The sequence below is a fragment of the Hipposideros armiger genome, unplaced genomic scaffold (genome assembly GCF_001890085.2).
Source record: "Hipposideros armiger isolate ML-2016 unplaced genomic scaffold, ASM189008v1 scaffold_2, whole genome shotgun sequence".
Classification (NCBI taxonomy): Eukaryota; Metazoa; Chordata; class Mammalia; order Chiroptera; family Hipposideridae; genus Hipposideros; species Hipposideros armiger.
In genome coordinates, this window is record NW_017731352.1 from 7,553,875 (window position 1) to 7,574,750 (window position 20,876).

The 20,876-nt window shown below is 42.3% G+C and overlaps 1 protein-coding gene across 3 annotated transcripts in view; it reads left to right on the forward strand.

Moving 5' to 3' along the window:
* The window catches only part of MEIS1 (Meis homeobox 1), a 138,422-nt gene that overhangs the window by 8,041 nt on the left and 109,505 nt on the right, over window positions 1-20,876 (forward strand). The window lies entirely within an intron of this gene.

A 20,876-nucleotide genomic window follows, 5' to 3' on the forward strand; every position in this document is an offset into this window, starting at 1 on the left:
TGAGCTTGTAAAAGCTTTGCCTGCAAACTTGACCTGTTTCTTGTCGCTTTTAATTTTTGTCTTTATTTTATTTACCCTCTATAATAATGGGAGTGTTAACTGCCAGTGACCGTCTCTGATTGTAGGGCTTTGTTCTGGAGCATTTCCCCCCCTCTTCTATCTTGAAGAAAAGGAAAGTGTAGGGTCTGCTTATTTCTTATTTTATTAGGAATAAACCCAAGATAGGTGGTCTAAGAAAGACAGCCAGGGTTTGAAATCTAGCAAATGCTGGCTATTTTATCCCTGTCTATACGGTTCATTAGCCTGTCTTGTCAGTTTTCCTCGGCCGAACGCTTCTAGACCTCACTGAACATTGCTTTGTGCAGTGCCCGCTGCAAGCTCGCCCATTTTATTGTACGTCATAGAAAAAATAAGACCAGGCCGAGGGTATAAAAACAGATAAATATGGACTTTCCTCCTCCTCCTTTCCACCCAACCTCCAGCTGGTACGTGCTCTGGGCCCTCTGGGTTGGCAGCTTTTGGAAGTGTCAGCATCAGGGGCACCTCAGCGACTCCCTCTGTGTGACGGGTGGGGGGACCTCGCGCCGCCCTGGCTCTCAGCTGCCGGCCTTTGCTCGCTTCGCCCCCTCCTCTCCCATTCTCCCCCCCCTCCTCCCCTCCCCCCAGGCCCTTCCGCTGCGCTGCTAAGCGGGGATGACTTTTATTTGGATTGCTGGGGGTGGGGGTGGGGGGTTCTCCCTCTCTCACCCTACCACCACAGTTTGCTCCAGTGTCTCTTTCTCTGTGCAGTCGCTGTGTCTCTGGATTGGTCCAAAGGAGTTGCAAAAATGCCATGAAAGTGAAAACATGAGGAGTGGGTGGGATAATACAGGGCTCAGGACAGCTCTCCGTTGCGAATTGTTGCAACGCGTCTAGAGATTTGGGTTGCGGGCCTCCTCCGCCTCTCCACGTATAAGTGGAGGCCCAAGAGTTGTTTCTCTTTCTGACTTGGCACGTGAGTCCCGTCTTGGGGGAAGAGATCAGCCTGCCTTTGTTAAGCCAAAGGACAGCCAATCATGCTGCTTTCCTTTGTAAGCTCCGCCACATCACTGTTGACCGGCGGCGGCTATTTTGCGGAGTTTTTGCCCGAGTGCCGACTACTAGGTCTTGGTGTCATCTTAAAGTTTTCTTCTCTCAGCGTCACCCTTTAAAATAAAATCCCCAGCTTGGATTTTTCTGGAGAACACCGTGTCAGAGGCTGAACCCTCCTTTCTCCATGAGGAAAGGAGGGCAGGCAGAGCTGAGTTTTAAAAGCCCCAACGCGCGGGGTCCTTACTATTGGCAAGTTGCAAACTTTCAGCAGTGTAGATGAGTGCATCAAAACGGGCAGCCTGCGAAATCCTGGCGTGGCCTGCGGAGATGGGGAACGTGCAGGCGGCTGCTGGACCGGCCTGTCCGTGCGCGGCCCGCTGGCAGCCCGGCCCTCCCGCCTGCTTCAGCTCCAGCCCTCGCCCCCCAAGCTGTTAAATGCAGATTCCGCTGAGGAACCCTCGGGTAGCTGCTGTTGAATAAAAATTGTAATCCAACAGGCCTAACTAGAAAATGGGATTCTAAAGGCTCAGGAGTGCTGGATACATAAAGCTATTTGAGCAAATTACAAGAATCGCTTAGGGGCATGAATGAAATCAACACTTTAATTGCCTCCAAAATGAAGATTTATACCCCATTTTCTCAACGAATCATTATTTTATTAAAGTCAAAGATAAAGGACCAAAGTTATGGGGTATTTTGGGGGGATACAACATTGATATTACATAATTGAGTTCTTCCCCCCTACTCCTTCGGTCAACTTTTACCCAGTTACCTTAATTTGAGATGTGTAGATTGGTAGGCACGTCTATTGGTTAAAAATGTGCATTTTATTTTCCTCCCCCACCTGTAAAACGAGATGCGTTCCTCCCACCCCCGCTGCTGCTGAGGGGGCTTCACAGCTTTGAGCTGGCGGCGCTGTTGGCCTGTGCGCGTGGGCGTGCTCGCGTCACCCCTCGGGCTCACCTAGGTCTCAGTTGGTCGGAGAGCAACAAACCCAAGTTTGTTCTTTCTAATTGACCGATTCCCCCGAGCCAGGAGCTGCCTTTGGAGCCGGGAGCGCAGAGCGCTGGATGCATGCGGGACTGTGCCTGGGACACGGAGTCGAGTCCCCTGTCCTGGGAGGTGGGGACGAGAGACAAGGCACTATGGCTGCCGGTGGGCGCCAGTTCTCCAGACTGGAACCTGCTTAGGGGTCCCCGGGGGGGGGGTGCTGGCCTCCTAGTGCGGCGCCCTGGGGGCAAGGCCTTGGAAGGACGGCCTTTGCCACCTGCCCGCGAAAGCTGCCAGCCAGTTTGAGCCTCGGCAGAGGGTGCGCTCCTCCGGGCCTGGATGCTTCAGGTGTGGCGCGAGCGCCGGGCCTCGTTAGCTCATTAACCCCTCTGTCTCTAGGGCCTGCCGGCTGCACCGTTTATTTTATTTTACTTTTTTTCTCGGAGGGCGCGAAGGCTGCCACCCGCACGGGGACCTGAGATCGACGACTTTGATACCAGCCGGTTTCCCGGAGGGCTAAGTCGGCGGAAACGCTCTTGGCCTTGTGGTGGTGTTGGTTTTTTATTTTTATTTTGTATGTTTATCAGAGTAAGACTCCAGTAGAAGCCGTAACCCCGTCCCCCTCAACCCCCTGCCCTCCACTCACTCCCAGTCGCAGACCCTGAGGTCCTCGCCGGCGCAGCCCTCCCGGGCGCCCTCTCCCGACAGCCAAACTCGCGGCCTCCTCACTGACGCTCCTGAAGTCCAAAGACCAGGCAGCGAGGGGTCCCTGGGGCTTTTGGGTATCGGCGTGGGGCCAGGGTCGGGACCCTGGAGTGGGCGCAGCGGAGGACCCAAGTGCGAGGCGTCTGGGCAAGGACTAAGCCTGCTTAGCGGTGGAAAAGGACCGAGGTCCCGGGGAGGCGGGGCGCGTGTTTGGGGGGCCCACGGTTGAATTGGGGACACCCAGAGGGGTTAGGCGGGGAAGAGCCTGGCCGGCCAGACCCCAGGCCACCCTCCAGGAAGGAGCCGTGGAATAAAGCCTTCCTTCCCAGGGCTGTCTGTTGCTTGTCACCCCTTGAATCGAAGCATGTTCCACTCCCTAGAGCGGAAGGGAGGAGGAGGGACAGGAGCGAATAGTCTCCGGCTCCCAAAGGCCACCTCCCGGGTGGCCGGCCTGCTCGCAGCGAGCGGGGACTAGCTGAGCTTGTGCTCAGAAGCCAACCCCGGTTCTCCCACAAGCAGCGGGAAGCAAAGAAATGGTCCCTTTGGATTACATTTTTTTTTATTCAACAGCAGCTCTAGGGGGGGATCCTTGGCTGAATCTGCATGTAACAACTCTTGGGAGAGGGCTGGCGGGCTGCACAGGGCGCCCTGTTGCATGTTAATCCAGATTTGTCTCTGACATCTGGGGAGAAGTAATATAGCTCTCGGAGACGGAACCAGAAAGCCATGCTCGCCAGGCAGGTTAAATGCCAAGTGCTGGTGAGACCCCAGGGGAGGGGCGACGGCTGCCCGGGCTGTGTGGCCCAGGCTGGAGAGAGCCCGGTCTCCGGGCCTCCGGGATCCCGGACAGCCCTGGGTCAGTGAGTTTGGGTTCCCCAAGTGGGCCAGGGAACCCTGATGGCGATTGTTTTATTTTAGAAGTCCGGAATGGTGTTTCCGAAGCATAGTTTGAGTTAAAAATTCTTAAAAGTGAACTTGTGTTTGACTGAACCCCCCCCCCCCCCCCCCCCCCATGCAAAGTGGAGTCGGGTGCTTCTAAGGGAGATTTAAGCTTTCTGTTTTGGAGAGGTGTTATGGCCTGGGATGAGGATGGGAAGGCGAGGGAAGTCTAATGTCCTTGATTAATTGAATCTGCTGTTTAAGAAAAAAAATAGATGAGGCCATCAGATATTTACTAATATTGGAAATACAGACAATTATTTTCACCCAATAAGAAAACTGGACAGAAACATCGGGGAAACATGAAAATGGCCCCATTATCAGGTAGTTTGTTTCTAAATGCTTACACTTGAATACATCTTATTTAAATTGTAAATACTTCATTGGGTCCCACTTAATGCCTTAATCCTGCAACCTCTCAGTCCAGAGGCCTCGCCAGCCATAGGGTCTTAGAATTATCTACCTTTCCTTTTGATTGTTGTTGTGGGTCATGTGGTGTACTCTTAATTTTTTTTGAAATATGTCAAAGGGAAATTATGGCAAGATTCTCTTTAATGATTAAATAATAAGGTGTTGACTGCTTGTCACTACATTGGCTAATTGGGATGTTCATTCTAGGCCCTTTATTGCTTAGTATCCTTTGAATTAAAAGTTAGTTGTTTACCAGGTACGTTTTTATTGTTACTTTCTGATTGGCTTTTAGCTTGTATTTATGTGTGAATTTCGGAGTAGGGATGTACTGCTTCTTGGTAGGGGCTCTTAAAATATTTTAGGGACAAAAAGAAGCACAGAGTATGTGCAGATAGGTTGAGATCAATTACATTGTTAAATATCTCCAGTCTAAATGCTAATACTACAAAAGTTACTCCCTTCACAGTTTCTTCTTCTCCTTCTCCTCCTCCTCTCTCTCCCTCTCCGCCTCTCTCTCTCTCTCTCTCTCTCTCTCTCTCTCTCCTCTCTCTGTCTCTGTCAGTCCCCAGTGCAAGTTCCATGGTTAATGCAAAGCAATGATACTAATGTTACTTTGTACAAAGGAAAGCCTTGTAACAGTAACTATTGTTCAGTGATTGAACTAGCTCTGTGGCAGTAGGTCACTCAAATAGCAACCCTTCTCTCACCAGAATGACTCCATTGCTCACAATTTGGAAATATATAAAATGGTTGTGTATACTATTGCTATCGGTCCAAACTTAGAGACTTTCATTAGAAAACATGGAGATGCTTAAATAGTAGAGGAAGAAGAAAAGGAGGAAGAAGAAAACACGGATTAAAGTATGGGCCCTTGCTTTCAAAAAAGTAACTGAAATGTCATACTATAATTGCTCAACTTTGAAAATAAAATTTAAATCGTAATGTTTTCAAGCATTCCTATGTTTAAATGTTAAAAAGTTTGACATAGTCCAAAAGATTTAAAACACATCTGTTGCTGGGTGACGGAGGGAAAATTATGCAGTAAAACTCCATACTCTTAAAAACAAAAACTATTCGTGGTTCCATAGTAGAAACTTAGGTTTATTAAAGCCAAGCAGATAAGCTAAAGTTATTACCATGGGGCCTACTGTTGTAAAAGTAGCTTACCTTCCCTCGCAGGTGGAGTTGGGGGAAACTATGAAGAATGCATAACAAGTTATATTAAGACACTTGTCATAAATGAAAATACTGTCAACATGAATTCAAATGAAGTATTTTCATATTGGTAATGCTATGCTTTCCATTGCAATAATAATATTTTCTTCTGAAATGTAAATATGTCAAACAAACGTGGAATGCTAAAGTTGTAATAAATGATCATTTAATCATCAAACACAACCCAAGTATGTATACAGAAACTTTTAAAGGAAAGTCGGCATACAGCCAGATTCTTATAGGGACTAGCAGGGAGATGATCAAAAATGAACACGAAATAAGACTTCCTGTAAGAAGGTCTATAATTCAACATTATTTGACTCCACTGTCAGGGAGATAGTTGAAGGATAGTAAACTGATACGTTCTCAGTCATTTTTGTTACACAGTGCTAAACGTTTGCAACTGTAGCATTTTATATCACTTTTTTGGATTATATCTGTCATATTTGTATCAAAGTAGTACTTGAATTTATGTTATAACAAAAATTTTTGCCATTTTTCCTGAGTACAAAAATTAACTTAATGTTTAAAAATTGCATCAATGGGAAAGTATTCTTTTACAAATAAAGAAATAAAAATAGACTACATGTGACACAGGGTATCTGACAGTTGTGCAAATGTTAGACAAAGGTTTTCAAAGTCCCAAGTAAAACAACACTGTTGTAAATCATGTAGGGCTTGGTGTTTTTACTCAGCAGGAAATGTCAGGATATAATACCTGTTTCAAAAGTTAGTGTCTAAAACACAAAATCAAGCGTCCCAACATGAATTTTAGTAATAATTCCAAAATTTGACTTTTTGGATCCAGTAAAAGTTGGGATATTTTACTCTCCTTAATATTTGTGAATAAGCCTTGCATGTATAAAACCGGTTTTGAAAATTTCAAACAGGTAGATAGGTGTATATAGTGTAAAAGATAAAGGGACTTCCGCACACTGTGTGTTTATTTAACATGCCATGATTTCAGGATTTTAGGGATTTGGGGAGAGCTTTTGGGAGTGTTAAATAGCCTGCCCAAGAAGTGTACCTATATTGGGCAATTGCTGGGTTTCCCACACTTGTGAATTTGACATTTTAATAAATAGTATAAAAGATACCATGTGAAATAAACAAGAATATATCCATTTAAATATTTGTCACTAGAATCCAATTTCAATCAGTTTAATGCATTCATGTGTGCAGAATTAAAGCAATTGGCAACAGTTTACTAGACTCTCTCTGAACACTCCTTCCAAATAGCATTTCTTAATCTGGGAAATATGTTCTTGTTAAAGGAAAACACGAGAGTGCAAATCTTTTGAAATTAGTTTATATTTCTGGACTTCTTGGTTTAGAATTCCTAAAATATACCATAAAGAGTATTATCTGGTGAAATAAACTTATTTCTACATTTATTGAATTATACACCTGCTGTTTATTGGAATTGTGAGTGTATACAGTTAAATACAAATTATAACCAGAACTAAGTCAATAACTAGGATATGCAGTAACCATGCTATGGCTTTCCAATGGCATATGCACCACGATATGTAACATAAATAAATGGAGGATAAATAAGTTGTGAAAATAAATTTTATATTATTCATAATCTTAAAAAATACATTTCTGCAGTTGATTCTTCCCTGATACTTTACATGACTCCATTTACAATTAATAGGATTTATAATCACGAGGTAAAACATCTCAAGTGTGAATTGTTACGGTTCTTAAAAAAACTTAAATGAAATTATATTTTTCCACAGAAAGGAAATGCTGTTACTACTAATAAGTTTACTAAGTAATACTTGAAAATCACCACAACTTTTTATGAGTTGAACAAGTTTAAGCAATGTTTTATAGCCTTGCTACTTTTAAAATATTTTCACTCAATATGAAGTCTTAAATTTTACAATGGATTTAAGTATACATTATTTTGACTCATTTAGAAGATAGTAGTCAGTAAATAAATAACACCTTAAGTGATATTAGCGTTATTCCCTGACAACACATGCTAACTTGGAATTAATTGTTGCTGATGAATTCCCATTTCTGTAGATTGTCCCCTGTCCTTCACAATGCAACATGGTACCATGTTTATTATTCATTCATTGTAAACATCTGGTTGTTGGTTATTATTTAGCAAGGCAAAACTACATCTCTTTCTTTTTCTGGTCACTTTTCCACTGTTTGGTGAGCCTCCTATACCTGAGATTTGAACTTGAACTGGTTTGCTAGGTCTCATTTCCCTGGTTGAGTACCCTGTGGGTTATTACCCACACGTGGGTTTATTTTCCTGCAAAGATGAAAAATGTTCCTCACTTTAGAATGGGAGTGAATGGACACCAAAGTCACCAAATATTCCAAACCTGTGCTTTACGATTAGATGAAAAGCTGAAAACTGTTGTTCTTGTTTGCCTTCCCTAGGGCTATGAATACTTGATATAAAGATCTACCCTTTTGTGCGCTTCCTCTTAAGGCCTAAATGTTTGTTTTCAGTGACTGTATTTTAACTGAGAAGTCCATATTTGGTCCCAGACCTCCATGATTTGCATTTTACTCTGCATTTGCATTCACATTATGTCCCATGGAAACTCTTTAAAGTGAAGTGCGTTGATGGCTATGATGAAACTCTGGAAAATGAAGTTTATAATGAAAGCAACATAGTCATCAAAAGGACAATGAGAGGAGCAATTGGATGTAAACCGAGTTTTCTCATCTCATCCCAACTTGTAAAAGGCTTATCTCTCTTCTTTTAAAAATATTAGAAGCTGAACGAGAAAGAATTTCTTTGACAATAAAACTCTTCTTAATGTCTCTATAACTATTTGGATGTGTTCTCGAGCATTAACTTAATTTGATAGACAAGCTATAATTAACTGTGACCTATAGTATTTTCTGTTGTTCAGAGACTATTCCTCAGTGATTTGAAAACTTAATTTGCAGCTAAATGGTGTACAACGTCTCAGGTTCTAAAGGCATACTTACACTATTCACAAGAAGTAGAAATAGTTTGTGTGTCTTAGGGCTTCAAAAGGGGGATACTTTGGGGGTAAGGACTCACAGTTTTTACAACGTAAAGTCCTAGCAAATGAACTAGTGCAGCAGGTTCTCTCTCTCTCTCTCTCTCTCTCTCTCTTTTTTTTCTCTCTCTCTCCTCTCCCACCTTCTCTCTCTTTTTCTTTAAATGTAGTCTTCCTTTCTATTCACTGCCGTGTTATTCACCCAGAAATGGGGGGGGGGGAACCCCAAACCACTGTATGTTTCATGGGACAAAAACTCACACATGACGTTTTAAATCTAGTTATTTTATTGGTCATAAAATCCAGTAGTGTAGAGAGAATTAAAAATCACAGCAAATAGGTAAGATGCTATGAGCTATGGTGCTACAATCAGAATAAAAACTTTAACAGCAAAATTAAATTGGGTCTTTTGACTTGAGTTGGAACATTTACTTGAAAGTTCCCACCAGATCTGGAGTTGTTTTAAAACCCCCACTTAAGAATATTTTAGTGTTAGAACTTCGTGATAACTCACCATTAAACGTTACTTTTATTTGAAATTGTTCATTCATAGGAGATGCTGTCTCCTGAGTAGCCACCCTGCCCTTCACTCTTGAACAGTTCAGATAAATGTATTATTTATTTACAGTCTATTGTATACATTATTTATGGGAAATATGTGGTAACGCCACAGAGCATATGGAATTTATCTTTGCGAGATACGGGTGGCATCTCTGCCAAAAGTGGCACAGCCCTAAGTAGATAATAAGGTTACGCTCAGTGTACAGATAAATATTATATCATCTCTCATAGAGTCATTACATACTTGTAGTTTGTAATTCTAGGTGCAAGTACATTTTTCCGCTTTCATTTTAATTGTCATAGTTTTTTTGGCTCTAGCTTCTGCCAAAGAGAGTCAGGAGTTTTGCATTTTAAATTGATCTTGGTGATAAATTAATTTGAGGGGGGAAAATAGATATTGAGTAGCAGAATCATTTAACCCCTTCATTTCTTTCAGCATGCTTCTCGGTCCCATATATGTTTAAAATTTTCTGCAGAATATTGTCCATGAAATTTTTGACACTGGTTGTGTATTTGGTGCCTTGGCCTATTGTGGGGTTTTATAAGCCGTGTTCAATAACAAAATCACCAAGAAAAATATCGGATTTATTTGCTCCCAGAGTAATAGAGACATGTAAACTGTGCTTCTTCTGTGCATATCAAGTGTGTTGTTGGTGTTCAAGTATTTTTTATTCTAATAATTATTCAAAGCCAGTATCAATTTGCATTTGAGTGAGTATAAACATTTTTATTCCAGAATTTGGAATTTGCAGCAACTCAATTTTATTTTCCAAATTACCCTGCCATTTCAATTAGGTGCATTGTTCTTCACTGTACTGTTTCGACATCCTAAAGGTTTGCTTGCCACCCTAATAGTGAGTTGTTTGAGTGTTTAATATTTATTGAGGGCATGTAAAGAACATGCCAATAGAAAAAGAGGAGAATAAAACATTAACAAATCAATTATGGGGCTTTTCTTCACTTGTAGTATACATCTAATACTCCAAATACTCTATAACTGTTAAAATAGTATGAATAGCCTCAGGAATAATAGCCTTGGGTAAGGCAGAAGAATGGCGTTCTGATTAACTGGAATTCCTTAAAAAATGCACCAACAGTACAACTCAGCCTCCTGCTTCTGGAATTCACAGTTGCTTTGGTTGATCTCTTAGTTACGTGCATTGAAACATAGAGAACTTAGCCATTCTAGGAACCAGAAATGGAAATTAAATTTCAAGATGCTTTGAGAAAGGCCTGTCCGATGATTTTACCCAAGATAAATAAACGAAGGAAGGAATAACCTTCTCCCCACCTCCAGATTTAACATTGTGAGAGCTTAAGGATTCAGAAATCCTTGAAGAACGACAGATACTTAAAAAATAAAATTTGATTGAAAATATAAAATGCTGGAAGTGCTTCTACAAAGAAAACCACAGGGAAATTGGAAAACACCCTATTGCTAGTTGTTAGTGGAATGTAAATTTCCATGAATCTTTTATCCAAAGTATAATGCTATAAGGTAATTGAATAAAACAAGACTACATCTTGGCTAAATTTTTTTTTTTACCTGTCACATCAATATTGTTGATTTTCTGGTTTGAGAGTTTATAAGTAGATAAGAGAAAATTTCAGAAGCACTTGAGAAAGAGCAATTATGTATGTGCGCTGATTGTAACTTTTACTTACACAAACTTTTCAGGCCGGCAGTGGCCCAATAAAGTCTACCCACTTTAGACTTACAGCACTGGCGTTTGAATCTAGGCTCTGCTGTGAGAGGGTAAGTCACTTCACCTCCCTGAGCCTCAGTTTCATCATCTATAGCATGAGGTAGCATCAGAACCCACATGATTGTGTTACTGTAAGAATTAGATAAGAATACATGTAAAACGTAAAATCGTAAACCCCAAATAAACAGTACAGTGTATGAAATAATATTTTATCTCGTATTCTACCCAAACTTCAGCAACACGAATTTGATTTTAGGAGGGAAGATTGGTTAATTGTTAATGGAGTGTTATTTTATAGACCATTTTATAATCATAGACTTTAAGAAAAATAACATTTTAATTTTTATTAGGACGAGGACATTATTATTCTGATTTCGTTACAGTGTAAAAGGGGACTGGCCTCTCAGCTGTGTTGCGGAGATAGTACAGTGAATTACTACAGATTCGCTCTGAGATTCACCTTCAAATGACAGTTATGTGCAGATCTTGTGCTAAGTACTTTTCCCCCACATTTCTGAGTGCAAATGTGACATGGCGAAGGTCCAGTTGCTCACAAGGTCTTATTTATCTACTTGTACTCAGGATACAATGTTTTCTGCTTTATTGGATGTTCTTTTTGCAAGGATGGTTGCCTAGAAAATTTGTGGTTTGAAGTTGTTTTATATAAGGCACTTTCGAGTTTATTTTATCTTAATTTGTTTGCAGAATGAGGAGCACTGAATACTGAGTTACAAATGTAAAATAAAACATTGGGAAGCAAGCAGTCTTATAAAAGGGATTTTATAACTCCATGTATACTGGCATAATTTACAAATTCTTTTGTTACTCCTAAATAGAAACGATAGAAAAAATGCTGAATTTCAACGGAAAGCTCTCAGCAGATAAATGAAGAGTAAGAATTGACAAAATTAGGTACAAATATTTGGAAATATTGTGGTGCCAGTTGGATTAAAGGGTTTAAGAAAAAATTAAACATTTAACTCTGAACTATAGTTCACAGGTATGATTTCAGGATTGGAAGCACATAGAGTCATTAAAATAATTTAATACAGGAACTTATTTTTATTAATAACATGCCAGCCATAATACGATGATAGCATAGGAAAAGGAAATGTTATTACAACATAAATAAGTACTTTTACTAAGATTCCTAGTGTAATGAGGCTTTACTGTCTCTTCTGTTCATGAGATTTTTCTCCACAACAAACTGCTTAGTAGAATTTGAACATTCGGTGCACTTAAATAATTTCTGAATTACTTACCTACTTTCCAGTTTTGAGATGATGTTGATTTGATGATGATGATGATGATGATGATGATGATTGGTAAAACTGGATGCCAGCTCTTGGTAATAGTGTCCCTTTGGTTGTAACTATATTTTTCCCTCGTAATTTGTCTGACGGAGCCGGCCCCATGTAGTAATCTCTAGTATCTTTGGAGACCACAATGAGGTCACCATGGGATGGTGTTGGCATTGCTTCTCAATGTAAAAGGATCAGACAAAATGTATCAGTGCTGTGTAGATTTCATGAGGAAAGCTTTTGGAATATTTTGGATGGTGTTTTATATCTGTAGACTTTTGCTTAGCATTGTCGATTCATTTTTAATTTTGTGGATGAATTAATTCAACAATGCAGATTAGTAATGACCTAAGGGTGTCTGAGTTGAGACCTGAAAGATCTCAGTCTGTGGGGAAGTATGATTTGGAGGAGCATTGGAAAAGGGACTCGTAGTGCGGGGCCTGAGGTTCCGAAGGTCCCCGCTCTCACCCACTGCCACAGCAGCCAGCCCTAGAGTCTTAGGGGGAGTATTAGGCATGGGCAGATATAGGAGAGTAGGCAAAATATTCAAGGGCTAGTAGATTTTTTAAATGTAGCTGACTGCCACGTTCCTTTAAATTTCATTACAGTGTAATTAAAAACATTAAAATTAATTTCTCCCACATTCTTTGCCCCGATTCCTCATTCACATGACGGCTGCATGTTGCTGTGTGTGAGTGCGCACGTGTGCTCCCCACACCTGAACCTGCAGCTTCAGTGATTCCTGGAGTTCATATGAGCACCTGCTAACAAAACTTTTCACTTAAAGATGAAATTACTCCTGGGAGAATTTTCACCAAAGGCAAAAAAAGAAAAAAGAAAAGCACAAAAATTCTCCTCTCTACATGCCTCATTACACAGAGATAGAGGATTCAGTGTTTGAAAAATTATCATTTTTGTAGGTCTTATTTGTGGTACGCAAGTACTGGGAAATATAGAACTCAATTTAACTGCCGCTGTCTCTGCCTCCACAAACTACCCACCACTACTGTCATATGATGGTGAGAGAGGGAGAGAGAGAGAGAGAGAGAGAGAGAGAGAGAGAGAGAGAGTGTGTGTGTGTGTGTGTGTGTGTGTGTGTGTATGTGTGTTTAAAAGCAACACCTCACAGTTGCTAAGTTGTTTAGGTTTTAGGAATCTATCTTATTTGATGCTGAATGAGACACACCTGTACTGTACTGTTTGTCAGAATACTGGCTAGCATAATGCAGCACCATACCTGAGGGGTAATGGGATAATCAGGAGATGCATTACTAGATTCAAAGTCCACAATGGCAAAGACGGCAGGGCTGGAACTGTGAGAAGAGGAAGGGCGGTGCCTTGATGAAAGCCGCAGATTCTGAGGGGATGCAGGATTCCCATTGTCTTAGTGCTAATTTACCATCTGCCCTGAGTCACCCAAATTACCCTTTGGGCCTCTATTAAGTGAGATAATAAGCACATTTTATCGCAGCATTAAAGAGGGGCTCAACAAGAACCCTGGCAGGCCGACAGACTTGGCGAAGGCAAAGTTGGAAGGGTGGGGACAGGGAAGGAAATGAGAAAAAGGAGGAGAGTCCACGGAGAAAGTCGGAAGAAGTGTGTGAGGGAGATAACCTAAAGGGCTGGCCTCCCGGTTGGAGGCACAGGCAGGCCACCACCAGGGGCTGCCTCAGGCACCCGCTGACCTCTCCCCAGCACAACAGCCACCTCCCCTCACTTTATCATGAGTCAGCAGGACAGAGTCTGGACTCAGAGAAGGTTTCACCTCCAGACCCTTCCCAGGCACATTTTAATGTGGCCCCTGAATGCAGAGCATGTGCTCACAATGAAATATTAATCTGTGAGCTCCTGGTATTTAGAAACATCTGAAAGCTGAAAAGGTAAGAGGGCAGTTATACTGTGTTAAAACGAACCATCTTGCTCAAACTTGTCATGGTTAAATGAATTTTGCTTAATGATTTCCAGGGATTTTTTTGAAATCCATATAAGGAATTTTACTTTTTTTTTTCTGAATTACTTGAATTTCAAGTTGGGTAGACATAGCCTTGGGGGAGTATTTTTTGAGAGGAGCAGGTTTTATCTAGGGCTTTAGCAAATTGTAGATGCTGTCTGGTGGTTGAGTGAGGTGAATGCTCATATGGTATATCTGGTCATCCCGCAGATGCAAATGGGGGCCACTAAGATTTTCAATTGGAGTTTCAGCATATCAGATTTTCAATCCTCATAAATAAAAAAATCTCAAGAGCTCTCATTTCTGAACTTCAGGTATACACAGGTACACGTGTCCCTTTTCATAGCAGTACCTGGACCCTTCTCTCCTCAGCTCTGTGTATGGGTCTCTCTGGTCCGTTTGCCTCACCTGGCATCATTGATTGAGAGACATTTAAGGAAACATCTGCTGAAGTTCTGTGACGTTAAGGATCCTGAGAGACACTGTTTAGACAGATGTGAAAAAGTCTTGGGGAGGGGACAAATTAGATGTGGCCTCCCTGGCAGTGTGGGATGGCGGCTATGTGCTTCATGGACAAGTGCAGACATGAGTGTGCATGTATGTATGGACACGTGCAGATGTGGGAATGTGAGTGTGTGTGCGCAGGAGCGGCACGCAGTTGGTGCATTTCCCTGTGGACTGGCGACTCCCCTGATCTGGTGGGACTGGATTGTTCACTGCTGGAGATGAGCCAGCTCTTTCAGGCCACTAGAGATTTACTAAAGCGACTCTGGTGGGTTGAAAAAGCAAATGTCCTTCCCCATAAAGAAAGCCGCCTATTGATAGGTAGGTGCAGACTAATTTTACTTTTTTTGTTTGTTTGTTTTAAGATTTTATTGGGGAATTAGGGTAGGGAACAGCATCGGGGAAGGGGAACAAACAAGTTGCTGTCCTTTTGCTCTTCATTCTAGTTGTGGAGGACGTTGTTTCACTGGCCCACGTTGGTGTTATCATTGCCCTCTTCCCGAGTGAGGCAGTCTCTCACCGGCCATTGGACGGCCGCTCAGGGCGGCTCACGGCAGCTCACACCAGCTGCCAGCCAGCCCCACTGCAGCCTACGCCGTCACCGGCGACTCACGGCAGCGCAGCTCCAGGTAGAGCTGTTGTTCACCATCTTAGCTGTAGAGGGTGCAGCGTCACTGGCCCTCATATGTGGGATCCAACCCGGGGCCCTTCTGCTCAGAGCTGGCATCCCAAGCCAACTCTTAACCAATGTGCCACTCGGCCAGCCCTACATTTTGAACACTGATTATTTCATCAGATTTTATACATAGCTGCTAGCTGACCTCTTCGGAGTCAAGATCACCAGACTGTCATTTATCCATCGTTTTGAATGGGACAGGTAGCATAGAAATTTTGAAGGAAAGAACCCCACTATTTTTGGTCTTAAGAAAAAAAAGATTCTGGCATCATACTGATGTGATGAATGATCAAGTGAGAAGATACATCAAAGTGCTTGTATACTGTAAAGTGATTTATAAATATTAGGGATCAAATTAGACTTGATGGGGTGGAGAGGAGCAAGCCACCTGTAAAATCATGTTATTTGAAGGTGAAAATAAGATCAGTTTGCATTCCCTGAGCACACACCAGCTGGGAGATAGCCCAAGGCATACCAAAGTGTATGCTAAGCCGGCTCGGGGGTTAACCATTCTTTCCAGAAGGTCTATAAACCGAATACACCTGCATGTAGATATTTCAAGGTCAACTAGGTCAACCTATGTTGTTACATTAAACACGAGTAGTAGCTGCCATTTATTGAGTGCTTGCTGCATGCCTGGAAATTTATATATGTTATGTCTGCAGAGAAGTATTTTTTTTTATCCTCATTTACGGATTAGGGAGATGAAGAGTTAGGGAGGTTGTGACTTGTCTCAGACCATGTAAGTGGTGTAGTCAGATTTCAAACTGGGATGTGTCTAGCTTCAAATTTCCTTTCTTTAGATTGTGCTGTACTGCAACTGACTATTAATATATCTTTATGATGGTGTCTGTTGATGTGAATGCAAGTGTGTCTGATGTTTTTAAATTGTGTATGTCGTTTTTAGATGTTTTATGATATTTAATGTAGAAGATCATAGTATCAATTTAACAAATGGACCCTCTATTTATCACTTAAGTTATTCAATTATTTATTCAAAAACATATTTGTGTCTCATGTGGTATAGACATTTTCCAGGGATGAGTAAGATACAGTCTAGGACTTCTGAACATTCATAGTGTAGAATTGTAAACAGGTGCAACAGGTCATCACAGAACCATATGATAGTCAAATGATAGAGGTATGCATGAGGTGCTCTAGTACTCAGCAGAACGGGAGCTCACTCATCCTGGGGAAGTGTGTGTGTGTGTGTGTGTGTGTGTGTGTGTGTGTGAAGGTGTTCAGGGGGAGGTGACATCTGAGCTGTGACTAATTAGCAGGTAAATGGTAATCAGGGGCTGGGGCCGGGCAGGGCAGAGCACGGCATCCCAGGCAGGGAGGAAGGATGAGGACAGGTCCAGAGGAACAAGCAAAACATACCTTCCAGAAATCACATGGTGGAGCACAAGGAACAAGGTGAGGAATGGTCCAGGGAGTAGACTATGAAGGGCTTTGTATACCAGGGGAAGGACCCCAGACTATGCCCTGTAGGCAGTAGCAAACCGTTAGTTCATTCATCACACGTTTCCCGAGTGCCAGCCAAACGTCGGGCACTGTGCTTGATACACAGGGTGCAACAGTGAGCAGAACTGACACCAGTTTCTGTCCTCATGAAGCTTGTATTCTAGTGGAATTGGACTCTTTTCAAGCTGGGGAGTGATTTGACTTGAACTCTTTAAAGCTGGAAGGGCCTTAACAAGAACAGCAATCACTAAGATGAAAAGGGAGAGATTTATTTGAGAACTATTTAGGTATAAAAATGGCCAAGACTTGATGACTGGATGGGGGAGAGGAGGGAGGGAGGGAGAGAAAGGGAGGAAGGAAGGAAGAAAGAGAAAGAAAGAGAGAGTTACAGATAGATGTGTCATTGATGGCTCTCAAATTTATACCAGCGATGGATGGGGTTATACCTACTAGGATCAAGAACAAAGAAGAATGAGTTGAAGGTTTGGTGAGGAGGGTTTAGCTTTGGACTTGTTGAGAAAGATGGACATCTTTGCATGGAAATGGTTTAGCAGGTAGTTGGGCATACAAGTCCAAAGATCAAAGAAGAGACCCAGAGACACAAATTTTGTAGCATATGGGTGTCACAGTAGTGAAAGGAGTTATCTGAGGAAAACCTGAAAAGTGATATGAGGAGCTAAAAGCATGTCCAAAATTAAGGCATAGACAGAAAAAAGATTCATGAAGGAAAAAAGTCACTAATGGGTAGCTTTATATAGGAGGAAGCATGGTTTGGGAAGTTGCAAGGTTTTTGTCTTTTTTTCCCAATATTTTTATTAAAATATTGCTAACATACAACATTATATTAGTTTCAGGGGTACACCATAGTTATTCAACATTTATATACCTAAAGAAGTGATCATCATAAGTCCAGCTACCACCTGACACCATACTATGCTATCACAATATTATTGACTATATTCCCTATGCTGTACATTACATCTCCATGACCTATTTGTTTTATACCTGGAAGTTTGGACCTCTATTCCCCTTCCACTCCCCTCTCCCCACTTTTTAAATTCTCCAGTGACAGTTGACCTTCAATATTAGTTTATATAAATTACAGGTGTACAGCATAGTGGTTAGACATTTGTATAATTTAAGAAGTGATCCCCCTGACGAGTCTAGTACCCACCTTGCATTATACTCGTACATAATTATTACCATATTATTGATTATATTCCCTGTGCTTTACTTTACATCCCCATGGCCATTTTGTAACTATCAGTTTTTACTTATTAATCCCTTTACCTTTTACTCCTTGCCCCAACCCCCTCCCATCTATCACCCCAACAAATCTAGTACCATCTGACACCATACATAGTTATTACAATATTATTAACTCTATTCCTTATCCTATAGCCTACATCCCCATGACTACTGTGTAATAACCAATTTGTACTTCTTAATCCCTTCTCCTTTTCACTCATCCCCAAACCCCCTCCCATCTGGTAACCATCAAAATGTTCTCTGTATCTATGAGTTTGTTTCTGCTTCGTTGGTTTATTTTGTTCTTTAGATTCCACATGTAAGTGAAATCTAATTGCATCTGTCTTTCTCTGTCTGACATACCCCACTCAGCACAATACTCTCCAGGTCCATCCATGCCTCCACAGATGGCAAGAACCCATTTCCTTCTATGGCCGAGCAATATTCCATTGTATATATGTACTACCTCCTCTTTATTGACAGACACCCAGGCTGCCTCCACATCTTGGACATTGTAAACAATGCTGCAACGAACATCCGGATGCACATGTCCCCTTGAAGTAGCGTTTGGGTTTCTTCAGATAAATAACCTGAAGTGGGATTACTGGGTCCTTCTTTGTCTCTAGTTATAGCCTTTGTTTTGAGGTCTCTTTTGTCTGGTATAACTATTGCTATGCCAGCTTTTTTTTTTCCATAAAACATATTTTTCCATCCCTTTACTTTCCATCTATGTATGTCTTTAAATCTGAAGTGAGTCTCTTGTAGGCAGTATATGTAAGAGTTTTGTTTTCTTATCCATTCAGCTCTCCTATGTCTTTTGAGTGGAACATTTAATCCATTTACATTGAAAGTAATTGTTGATAGATATGTAGCTATTGCCATTTTATTATTCATAAGTTTGATCTTTTTTTTTTTTTTCCTTCTTAAAGAAGTTCCTCTACCATTCTTTGTCATACTAGTTTGGTTTGATAAACTCCTTTAGCTTTTTTTTTTACCTAAGAAGCTCTTTATCTATCCTTCGATTCTAAATAATAGCTTTGCTGAGTAGAGTAATCATGGTTCTAGGTCTTTGCTTTTCATCACTTAGATACTTTGTGTCAATCCCTTCTGGCCTGCAAAGTTTCTGTTGAGAAATCAGCTGATAATCTTATGGGAGCTCCCTTATAAATTAAATTACTAGTTGCCTCTCTCTTGCTGCTTTTAGGATTCTCTCTTTGTCTTTAACCTTTGCCCTTTTAATTATGATGTGTCTTGGTGTGGGCCTGTCTGGGTTCATCTTGTTTGGGACTCTCTGTGCTTCCTGGACCTGTATGCCTATTTCCTTCACCAGGTTAGGAAAGTTTTCAGTCATTATTTCTTCGAATAGGTTCACAATCCCTTGCTCTCTCTCTTCTCCTTCTGGTACCCCTGTGATGCAAATGTTGTTATGCTTGATGTTGTCCCAGAGGTCTCTTAAACTATCTTTATTTTTTTGGATTCTTTCTTTTTGCTGTTCTGATTGGATGTTTACTGCACCTTGTCTTCCAAATCGCTGATTCGATTGTCTGCTTCATCTTATCTACTGTTGATTCCCTCTAAAGTAGTCTTGATTTCATTTATTGTATTCTTTATTTCTGACTGGTTCTTCTTATGGTTTCTTTGTCTTTTTTTATGCTTGCTATCTCTTTGTTGAAGTTCTCACTTAGATCCCTAAGCATCCTTATAACCATTATTTTGAACTCTGTCTGTGGTAGGTTGCTTGCCTCCCTTTTGTTTAGTTCTTTTTCTGGAGTTTTCTTCTGTTCTTTCATTTGGGACCCATTTTTTTTGTTGCCTCATTTTGGCTGCCTCTCTGTTTGTTTCTATATATATAGGGTAGATCTGCTATGTCTCCCAGTCTTGGCCAGGTGGCCTTATGTAGTAGGTGTCCTGTGGGGCCCAGTGGCACAGTCTCCCTGGTCACTTGCTTTGGGTGCTCCAGGAGTGTCTCTTATGTGGACTGTGTGTGCCCTCCTGTTATAGCTGAGCCTTGATTGCTGTTGGCACGTCGGTGGGTAGGATTGACTCTCAGGCTGACTGGCTGTGGGGCTTGGCCACAACCACAGCTTACAGTCTGCTGTGTGTGGGGCTTACCCCAGTGAGTGGGATTTGCCCCAGTGGGCTCTGGTGCCTGTTGAGACCACCCTTTCGGTGTGCCACTTGTGGGGCTAATTGGACTGTGGTCTGCTGTGGTCTGAAGCCAACCTCCAAGTATGTTGGTTCTGGGGCCTCTTGTGATGGGCTGTGGTGCAGGCCGAGGTCACCCACTGCCTGTGACTGGCCAGGGACTACCTGGTAAGAGCTACAAGGTGATCCGTGGTTGTTTGCTGCCTGTGCTAACTAACTCTGGAGGAACGTGCAGAGCCCATGCTGTCAACTGAGGATGGCTGCCACCAGTACCAGGCCTGGGGTCGCTCTGCAAAATGCAGGACACCTGAGGCCTGCTGCCACCTGCCGGCTCCCTTAAGGTTCAGCCACTGATAGAGCCTCATGCAGTATGCAAGTTGGTGAGGCAGGGTCTCGGAGAGTCACTAGAGTTGGAAGAGTTGTGATCACCAGGTTAATGTAAATTCTGGTTTGGTGTCATTCCTGAGCCTGGAGCTACTCAGCAAAAGTCTCAGAGCACACTGAGGCCAGTCGCCACCCACCTGGGATCTATGGGACTCTGATAGTTTTCCAAGAAAGAGTGCAATGTGGGCAGGGCTGGCTGCTCTTGGAGAAAGTGCCTCCTGGCCATGGGGGAGTTGGGTGGGGTCGGGTCCCAGTGAGTCAGCAGGGTGGAGCTGTGGCGCTCAGCAGACCAATCAGATTCAGATTTGGCCGTAAGTGTAGGGGAGGGCTCAACACAGGAAAGATGGTGCCAGCCTGTTGGCTGCATAGGAGAAGGACCCCTCACAGGGAAAATCCCAACTGTTCTCCAGCCCTTCATCCCGAAGCCACACAACTCGGTCTGCCCCCCACCCCCCCACTGTATGTCTTCGATACCCCCAAGTTACTGTCCTTTCGCTGGAGTCCAAGGTGGGTGCCTGAGAGTGAGAGAGTCTGTCCACAGGCCCTTTAAGAGGATGCCTGGGTTACCTGTTGCCTTCTGTTCCACCTGGATGGTCAGAAATTCCA